Here is an 11,299-nt window from a genome sequence, read left to right as displayed (position 1 = left end):
TGCAAGGGAAATTAGAGGAAAATTAAGGAAAATGAATAAAATGAGACATCAATAATAAAAAGGCATCATAGAATCAGTTCATAACTTTTGTCAATTCAGTTTGGCTCTCTCCTTTCATTCTCTCTCATACAATCTTGCACACTTAGAGTACTCTTGGAGCATTTTGGGCATTCACTTGGATTTGAGAAAGGACAAGCAAAGGTAAGTAAGGAGAAGGTTGGATCAGCAGCTTCAACAGGAGGATTTTGAAGGTAACAGGTTGCATGTGTGATTTCCTAGTTGAGGTGTGAATGCATGGTACATGAATTTGTTTATTTGGTTCATTTTTTGTCATTAGCATGAGTTTTCCATGGATTAACAATGGTTTCAACCTTGCCTTGCCATTTCCTAGATAACCTTGGAGTTATGGGATTCATTCACGATTAATCTTTGGATTGCCGAAAGTTTTTGGAATTGGGGGAGGTGGTCTTTGGAAAATTCTCAAGGGTTGGGGGTGGAGATGATTTTCTATGGGAAGCCCTAGGTAGGTGGGTGGAGACAGACAAATTCCTCAAGGTATGGTGAAGAAATTCTGAGGCACCCAAGCTCGGTCTGGTTTTGTGATCTCGAGAACGGTTTATGTGAGATCACGATAGTTTGAGGGTGGAGGTGGTTTAACCTCTGGTGTCCCTGGTTGGCTATGTCTTGGTTTATCCCAAGAGATCCCACGTTCATGCTTAGAATATGGCATGGGTGTGATTGGCTGAAAGAAAGATTTGGTTCAGCCAAATTTATGGTCAAGTGGTATGTGAAAGTGCCTGACTTGGTTAGCTTTTGCATATGATAATAAGAGTTATTTTCCGATTGTTATCTATGAGAAATTGTACTTGTTACTATGTGGATTTTATGGTTGTTTTTTCATGGTTAATATTATGGTTATAAGCATGGTTCTATGATGTTCTCTATCTATGATGCTTGTTCATGATTTGATAATTATTTGAATGGTTGATGAATGCATGGGCTAACAAGTGTTATTGCAACTACCTAAGAGGGAATTAGACCTTCTTGGTGATTCTCATATGTAGTCCAGAGATTTGTGATTAGGTATGCATTCATGACCTATAACTTACATGTTTGACGAAATGTCTAATGTGTACTAGGTAGTCTAAAGCAAGATCTGGCTTCAAGTTTGAATGGTTGGCATTGTCTTCATGTTAATTAGGATTCTGGAAAGTTGCAGGCAGTTTTGGGCAGTGGTCTGGAGGCTAGCCTGAAAAAGTGGCTCATATGCATAACCACGGGCACTGAACTAGAGGATTTAGGTCATAATAGCATGGAAACAGGCTTGCACATTTGGTTGGGGCCTCATAACCACACTCTTTCCTTGTTGTGCGTGCGGTTGGGGTGCTAGGTCAGAGAAAAAAGGTTCTAGCTCAGGGATTGATCACCTGGGGTGGTTGTTCATCTCTCGGATGATTTGTAGTACCTGTAGGATGTCAGTAAGTGCTCGGTTTGTAGACCCTGCTTCCTTAACTAGAACTTGGTGGTCAGGTCATGTCATAGTAGCACTCAACTTCACATTTACCCTAGGAGCTTGTAAAAGTGGGTAAATGTTTGGAGGGGCCGTTACATAGTGGTATCAGAGTATCCAGGTTCAAACATTTGGATTGGATGGGCTAGATGTGATTGTTATGCATGCATGTGTGTTGTATGCATGCATTGATGTGGTTACGGTTGTCATGTATATAGTCGGTGTTACAGTTGAGTTATCATGCATGATCTCGATAGGTTGATGTGTTGATGTCATTATATATATGTGTGTGTGTGTGTGTGTGTGTGTGTGTGTGTGTGTGTGTGTGTGTGTGTATTCATGTATATCATGTTAATCTGGGTTGATTTGTGTAGACGAGATAGTCGCCCCTGAACTTCATTAAGTTCACGTGACTCTTCTTATAGGTCAGCTGAGCAACAAGGAGATGAGTACTCTCTTGATATAGAAGATACACTAAGAAACTTGAAAGTAGAAATAAGAAGTTGCAAGGCAGATAACAACAGGATAATTGAGTCATAGGAAAGGCTTACCAAAGCTTAGGAAAAGCAAGTCGAGGTTAATGAAATGATCCTTTAGAGATTATCAGATTTGTGGATACAAGGACAAGCATGGATTAGTCATGGATAGGAGGAAAGGACTAATGGGGCATATGGTAGCATGTCTCAATCAAGATACAAGTTGGACAGGGATGATATAATTAGAGGTGGCATGTGATTGGATACACCTGACAAGAGAGGTAGTGCTTATGGGTTTTATTCTAGTTCTAGTTCAGAGAGACATCATGGTCATCATTGCCATCATCCTTACAGGAGGAGTGAGAGGGGGTACTTTCCAGATGAATTCAAGAAAGCCAAGCCTCTTACATTTGATGGAAAGATGAAGAAATCGAAAGATGTAGAAACATGGCTACTTGAGATGAAGAAGTTCTTCAAATTCCATGATTATATAGAAAAGATGAAAGCCAAGATAGTTATTTTCAGTCTTAAAGGAAAAGTAGATATATGGTGGGAAAACATGAAGCATGTCAGAGGAATCAAGGTAGAAGTGTTGAATTGTCATGATGCACGTAAGCCATGTGGCCCATGTCGCAATCCATTGTCGAGGTACAATGTCACCGCATAGCCTTGGAGAACCCCCGATCGATAATGCAGCTAGAAATAATGCTCGTTAGACACCTACTCCGCTGTAACGCTGCCTAAATCACTCGTACCTAAAAATTCTAGGCAAATATTCATTTTTCTTTATTGCAGTATATCAACAAAAATCTAAATACCATAAATCGATGATACTCCGCCACGTACCTGTGTAGTCCGACCTGTTAGATGCACAGTAAACCAACATAATAAGCCCCATCTACCAAGTCATGGAGGATATCAATCAAATGTAAACTTGCATCACTATCTAGATTGGCATAGATCTTTGAATGTCCGCCGCTCCATCTCAGCTTGCCGCCCCAATTATCCCTTCCAGCCAGGAGGGATAATCTGAGGCCCACCACCGAGAATCCTCTTTTCAACTTCACGTAGATGATCACTGCCACCTCAGACAAATTCGAAATATCAAACTTCTGAAATGGCTCTCCTCACCTGAATCCATTCTGGATCTAGCGAAGAAAAACCTCCATACCCTAAGACTACGCCTAATCTCCACGATCTCCTGTAAACTATCCACCCAAAGCAACATATGCCATCCTTAGCAGCATGACGAAAAATAGCACTTCTTTATTTTTTGTCGTGACAGCTCAATAAACATTTGATGGGTACCCAAACGCATGAAAATTCCACTATTCTCAACAGAGGGAAAAACAATGTATACATAAAAGATAGCTATACAGAATCGATCTCATTATACTGCCAATGTATACTGCAACATAATTTCTCATGCCTCTCAAGATCTGCACCAAATGCCTATTATTGTTTTGACCATATATTCACCATGCCCATGAAGCCAAATTCTCCCTCTCAATGCAGCAGACCCGCGAAAAGAAGATGGTCCTTATAGGCAAAGAATCATTGTATACTCCTCAAATTGACTATTTCAAGAGGCTCGAGGTTAATGATGGCGATGTCATAACTCGGATGAGGGTTGTCTCTAGGATTTTGAAGGTGAAAAAGTTACCCATCCGTCCAAAGTTTGAATGCCCAAAGGCAAAAGGCAAAATCTAAACATTGAATGCTTTGAACAGGTTGAGGCAAAATCCCAATTACACAAAAAGTCATCGTGATTAATAACAGTGGCATGGAATCCTCAAATGGGTACCCTCTTCGACATTCGAAAGATCAATGCCATCCGAAGATACTTCTAGGAACTATTATTGGTGTTGCATTTCTGGTGTCGTGTTTAGCTTTATCATACATTTTGTTTTATTCAGTTTTTCATTGATTTGCTATTAGTTTTTCTTTGACTAAAAAAAATTAAAATCTATCCTAAATTTAACATTATGAAATTAAATTTATTATTTTTAAACAAAATTTATTTTCATTTTTCTCAAATGGTATTAGTTGAAATGTCTCCTTCTTATTCTATAATGATGACAAGAATTTACTTTTGTGTATGTATCATTAATTACTATATACTATATCACCAATTATTATATACAGTAAATATAAATAATTTGAAAAATAACATTATATATTAATTACCATATACCATAAATACAAATAGTTTGTAAAATAATATTATATAAACCATTACTCAAGCTCTGCCCTGCCCTGCCCTGCCCCTTCAGTATCTCGATGCTACAACAAAAAAAATGAAGTGATGCTCAGGAGCATTAGTTCGGTCTTGCACTTTTGGGAGTGTCCTTGCTGCAATTTTTGTACGTGTAAACCAACAAGTTTTGTACATGTAAATCAGCGATTCCTTCACTGTTCGTAGCTTATACCAAACATAGCATAACTTCATAATTTTGAATTAGATTTGGATTATTTTAATATTTTTTGAACTTGTGAAAGGTATTAATTCTGTATAGAATGAACAGTGTCTTACAAAAGTATTTATTCAAAGAGTGACTATTGTACATCTAATTTGATATTTAAAATTTTGAAAATCTAAACAATGATGTAATTAAAATTTAGTTTAGATTATTTTAAATTATTTTTTAAAATTAAAAAAATAAATAAATAATAAAAAAATAAAATAGATATATTGTTTATTAACAAATATTTAAAATTTTGAAAATCTAAACAATGATGTAATTAAAATTTAGTTTAGATTATTTTAAATTATTTTTTAAAATTAAAAAAATAAAATAGATATATTGTTTATTAACAAATATTTGATTACATTATAAGTTAGAGAGTACATTGGAATTTAAAAATTAGAGACTACATTGGAATTTGAAAAGCATTAAATTAAATATTACATGTAATGTAATGTAATATTTTGTATGTAATTTAAGTTACAGAGCTTGGCACTGTTGACGCCTTAGCACTTTGCAATCACTTGCTTGGTTGGTACCCTGCAATGGACATTACAACGTTTTCTGGTATTTCCACTGCCAACAATTCTCATTCCGAAGGTAACCCAATTATATTCATTGAACTTAACGATGGAGTGGGCATTCGAAGTCTGGAAAGAAATATCAATAGGATCCACAAGGAGGGAAAACTGCAGAAATTCGTTGACATGCAACCACATATTCGATCAACGAGGCATCCAACGTATGTTAAATGTGGGAGGCTGGAGTTTAAACGCGACTTATTTGACAAAATGCACAAGAGAGAAACTGTCTGGAATACCATGATTACGTCTCTTGTGCAACATAATCAATATTGAGAATGATCAAATTGTTTTACCATATGCATTGGGAAAGCATTGAGATGAGCCATTTTAGTGTCACAAGTGTTCTGAGTGCATGAGCGAAATCATTGGAGTTGGAACAGGGGAAGTAGATTCATGGGCATAACATTAAAGCCGGTATTTCTCATCGCATCTATATGTGGCCAATGACCTTGTTGATACTTGTGCAAAGTGTGGACTCATAGAGGATGTTCGCCAAGTATTTGACAAAATGTTGACGAGGGATGTGTTATCCTGGACAATGTTGATTTCTGTATATGCAAAGTGTGGCCAACATCATGGAAATGGTGGCACCTCTAATGTCATTGAGGATTTCATAGCAATGTCTGAGTAGATACGATTCAGGGAGAGATTATATATATTTCACATCGCCAAGGCATCATCAAATTCTATGGCTAAGTTCTGTTAGAAGACTGTCGTTTGCGTGAAATTTATGGTAGAAGGCAAACTAGCCCACACCCATGTGATAGAATAAGATGATATGCAGTGCATAGAAAAATTGGTGAAGTCCACATAGTTTTCCATGATATAGCTAAGTGAGATGTCGTAGTGTGGAATGCCATGATTGTATTGTATGCATACATAATTAGAAATGGGGTTAGTGCAATGGTTCTATGAGTAACACATTTGTAGACATGTATGTCAAATGTGGAAGCATAGAAGATGCATGCAAGGAACTTGATGAAGCCCTTGGAACGAAATGTTATTTCATGGGCTACGATAATTTTTCTTGTTGATTCATGAATATGCCAGACTGTGTCAGATGAAAAAGGGAAACTATAAAAAGACTGTCTATTTTAGTGCAAGACATTTTGAAGTAGTTTAGTATCATGAAAGCTAGATCTCAGGTTCATCACAGGTTTGCAAGCTATTGATGAAGGAGTTTGCAAAGAGACAGAACACAATGAAATTTTGTGTAGTTAGGTGACACCAGCTGGTGTAATTTCTCAAAATATCAATAGATAAGTTAGGATGATTGACACTTGTGAATAAATTTTTTGTATTAATAGGAAAAGTCTTCCCTCATTGCAGGTTACTTTGTTCCACACACCTATGCCTAAGCAGACGTAGTTTCCTTTGTTTGTTTTTGGCTGTATATTTTCTTGACTATTGTATGGTCTTTGATAGTTGAGGATAGATGTCTCGCGAAGTTTTATGTGATACCTTACAGTGTATGAATTGTATACAATAACGAGTCTGGATATCAATATGCAAGTATTAGATCAACAACTGCATTGCCCACTTCTAGAACCCTTCAAGTGGCACCTCAAATATATTTAGAACTTGGGACGGCTGATAAAACAGAAATTTCTGAGTATGAAGCCAAGTAAGTTGAAGACTTGAGGAGGAGAACTGAGATCATGCCATGCCTAATCAATGTTTTCATTTAGAAAATTTCAGTATCATAGGGTTTGATCTATAGGGTTATGACCATGATTTTCTTTGACAGAAGAAATAATGAGAATGAAAGAAAGAAATTTTGTAGTTCCAGTTAGTTAATATGGAACTGAAGGTACCTTAAACAAGCCCTGTAACAGATTGTTTGCACTTCAGGAGTGAGTGTATTTTCTATCTGTAATGTTCTTACTGTCATTTTTTAAAAAGGTGAGATTGCAGACCAAAAGACATGTATATATGACATGTATACATGAGGTAATTTAATATGTTATTCTGTTATTAAGTGGTGGTGGGTATTGAATTCGTAATGTGGCCCGTTGTTGGTACTATGGGATTGGGGTTGTTGTTAGTGTGGAGATTGATGACAAAATGTGCCAACATGAATACTACTAGTATTTTGGACGAGATTACATTGTTCCTATGGCTCCAAGTGATATGGAAAATAAAAACACAAAACATATGTTGGACAAAATTTGGTCCAAAATACTTGAACATATTAATTCATTGCTATGTGAACCAAGTGCTCAATTCCAAGTGCAACCTCCAGATACTGATTTCCTTCAACCAAAATAAGAGGATTATGATGGAGCAAGTTATGATTCTGATTCAAAGAATGGTGATTTAATAATGATGTGGAGGAAGGCACATTACCACGGCATAATCTAGCAAATAATACTCACAACACCAAGTTCAAGCTACAACCTATTGGTACAAAAGGTTTTAACATGGTTGCTGAAACAAAGTTAAATAAATAAATAATGATGAGTCATTTGAAGCCATGGAATATGAAGGAGAAGAGGAGACACAGGTGGATGAACAATGGACTAAATTTTGGTTATGTTTGTCTCTATCACTAGTCGCTTATCAATGTAGTCATATGACAAACTGCTTCTCTTTAATATAGCCATAGTTTTCTAGTAAGTCTACTCTTATCTTTCGTTGCAAATTTATCATGGTTATGCAACATTTTAGGAGTGCCTCTTTTACCATTATCTATCAAATGCATACAAATTTCTTTCAAAACCTCTTCACCGCCACTAACAACCCAGTAAAAATAAAGAAGACTATGGTACGACTTTCGCTCAAGAATTAGGTGTTATGGATTGTGGGTTTTCAGAGACTTATTCTACAAAGTGTGAAAATAGGCTATGTAGAATGTTTTCAAAAGCAAAAGGGAATAGGAACAAAGAAAAACTAAATGAAATAGGAGAAAAACTCACTAATGTGGATATCTTGGTTCAGTAGGAAAGGTTAATGAGGCAATGTACTTGTTTGAGCACGCAGAAACATTGAACTACGTACTCAATACGTATGCATATAATTGTTTGCTATAAGCTTTTGTGAAATCCCCTTTTGTCTATCCCTCGCCTCCACAATAGAAATCTGTGTGGCTTCCATGACTACCAAACTCTTTTATCCTTTCAACTATCTCCAATCTCTTTTTTGGGTACCTAAAGGATTATATACATGGAATGATTTTTTGGGTACCTAAAGGATTATATACATGGAATGATAAGAATTAGTTGAAACTGAGTTCAAAGACAAGTAACATTAAATGTGCAATGGAACAACAAAAGAAGGGGTTACTATCATCAAATCAAGGTCAAAATAAGTTACCATCATTTACAATTAGGGAAAGATTATGGAAGTTATTAGTGGTGAAACTCGAAACCAATCACAACCCTAGTATTATCACACAAATCATGTCGCCCTAAAACTAGAGGAGAAGCCACCAATTGATGAAATTGATTTTTCGAGAGAAGCCCAAGAGGACACTTTTCATGGATATAGGAAGTATAACACTGACTTAATAAACTTGAAAATGAGAACCAATAAGTAGGAAGATGAATAAAAAGAAGAGAGCATCTATGATGAAGGAAAATTTTAAGGATTCATATATAAAGTGTAAAAACTTTTGTGAATATTATTAATTCCTAAAACTATCAAAAGTTTGGCCATTATTCAAATTTTTAAAGAATCTGTATAATTTCTAGATATTTTGGGTGCTTTTTAAAATAAAATAACTTTATTTCAAAGATTTAGTAGAAACTGAAAATAAAAAATGGTTAATCTTTTTCATTAAAAGAAAGGAAAATTTAGCTCAATGTTGAAATTTTATTTATAAAATTTTGTAAATGTAGTGATATTAAAACTTACATCATCATCAAAGAGTTCAAGAAAATCAATTCAGAAAGCCAACAACTAGTTACAAGTACAAAGGCCAATCTAATTGCCAAGAAAAGGAGATTGTCATTGAAAATGAATATTTGGATTGAAAAACATGAAACAAATTTACACGCACATAACCTTAACTCCACAAAAGGAAACATGAAAAGTCAAATTGCTCAAAGCAACTAACCGGGAAGGGCACTCCACATAAATGGCATCCCTCAAGAACTATATCCAACAGGGGAGAGACATATCAACTAGTTTCTAAGCAGAGTAGGAACAAAGACCAATGAAATTACAACCCTTCAAATCCAATCTTATAAATCGAAGCAACAAGAAAAAAAACTATGAAGTAACAAGCATCCCAAAACAATAAAGATATGCACAATAACCTGCATTATTTTTCTTTTAATTTATCAAGAGTACGGCTTCAATTTATGAAACCTATAGGAGTAAGTTCACAAATTAAGCCTCCAAACTAAGGGGGGACTTGAGAGCCTTGTCTACATGGATGATGAATGCAGATTGGACATGCGAAAGTGGGATACTCTTGAGAAATCTGTAAAGGACTATCCAAGATTGAAATTTAAGTCTATACTTGCAGAGTGTGTTGTAGCTATCCTCGAAAGGAATACTGCATTTTTTGAAAAGAAAGCTACATTTACTGAAATGTGTCATCTTTCAAAGGGATGTGGCTTATGCAGATTGAAACATTGAAATCTTGGAGTGTGATGCAGCAGCCACTGCTTTCGACTATGTTAGGGATGGTGGCTGGAATGGATAGAGAATCCTTTCATGTGGAACCCTATCCAATGCAAATATTTTACAAGTGTTTGCAGAAAATCCTACATTTTCTGTCGGGGAATACCAAACCATGCGACCTATTAATGTAGCTTTTCCAGTCTTAGAGACTCCACCATTTGAAGAAGCTCAAAAAATGCGTAAGCGTATATCGAAGAAAAAAAACAGTGAAAAATAAAGCCCTTCTAAGAGAAAATCTGATGGTTCTAAACCTAGAAGTCTTAGGCAAAAGAATAGATAAAACCTAGTGTCACAAGTGAGGAAGGCTGAAATGGGGAAGTCACTATTGTCATGAAAGAATAAAAAAATCTAGATGTTGTGATTAATGGAATTGTTTTTTTATATTTCAACTATGCCTATTCCTATTTGCACTTGCATTAAGTGGCTCAACAATGTTACAAGTGGGGGAATGGTGGATGGCAGTCAGCGTGTCGCATGATTAGTATATCTATCTATCTCCTCCTGATGAGTCCCAGTAGGCGAGGTGCCCGTGTGGCTGGAAGAAAAATGAGTGGAGGTGCAGTCAGGAAATTGTTAGAGAGGCTTGGGGCTGAAGGTTATAATCTAAATTACCCATCTGATATAAATTACCCAACTAATTTGAAGAGTTACTCGGAAAAGAATAGTACAAGTAAGTTTGTTACTATCAGGTAAACGAATTCCATTAGAGAATTTGTCTTTGTTTCATTGCTTCTGGTTCAATTGAACCACATTCTCTCAACCACAATAGGTACATTATTAGAGGGATGATTTTTGGTAGGATATAAATGGAATTTGTACTATTTTTTGTTACATAAGAACATGGAATTGGGTGGGATAAATTTTCTTATCTTACAACTTTTTAAATTGATATGATATGTTGAAGGATTTTGTTTCACCTCATTCATTTGTTAATCTAGAGAAATTTATTGACGTTTATTTAATGTTTAGATGCTAAAGTAACTCTTTAACTAAACAGAAAGATTTTGGCAGTTTGGTTGTACAAATGTTAGCATTATTTGAGATAACTCTTTAACTAAACTAAACGGTTTTGGAAAATTGGTTGTATAAATGTTAGCATAGTTATTTTGAATATTCAAATTGAAGCTTAAGTTTCATTGTTCTGATTAAACATATTGCTTTATATCCAGAACTATTTAGAAAGATTGGTTGTAATGACTTGTACTCATGGCGCTTTGGTAATGTTGTTGATGGGTGTTGCTGAAATGTGGAGTGATATTTAATTAGATATTTGTTTACCTTAATTTCTTATATCTCATATATATGTGGGTCTCTTTGTAGATAAGTATTATATTTTTGAATAATGTGTTTTCAAATGTGATGGGGTCCAATTTGTTGGTCTGTATGTGCACATTTTTTAGACTATATACTAAAATGTTTGTATCTTGTTTTCCAATGGATATATTTTTTAAACGACAAACCTGCTAAAATGTTTGTATCTTGTTTTCCAATGGATATATTTTCAAAAGGACTTTTTTCAACATGGTTTAGATTAAATTCATTATAGCAACAATAGTTAATCTTATTAAAGTTTTATTTATCAAGTTGTCTAGATTCTCTCTGTTGGGCGCATATAAGGTGTCTTTTAGAACTCCTAAA

The 11,299-nt window shown here is 35.3% G+C and overlaps 1 pseudogene; it reads left to right on the top strand.

The window, feature by feature from the left end:
• The first annotated feature begins 9,406 nt into the window (after window positions 1-9,406).
• On the top strand, window positions 9,407-10,354 carry LOC149262168 (uncharacterized; annotated as a pseudogene).
• The last annotated feature ends 945 nt before the right edge of the window (window positions 10,355-11,299 follow it).

This window comes from Pinus tabuliformis, chromosome 6, assembly GCF_031772625.1.
Source record: "Pinus tabuliformis cultivar Carrire ecotype Pingquan chromosome 6, CPIR1, whole genome shotgun sequence".
Classification (NCBI taxonomy): domain Eukaryota; kingdom Viridiplantae; phylum Streptophyta; class Pinopsida; order Pinales; family Pinaceae; genus Pinus; species Pinus tabuliformis.
The sequence above is the reverse complement of the archived record's forward strand: the minus strand, read 5'-3'. Positions and strand labels throughout refer to the sequence as shown.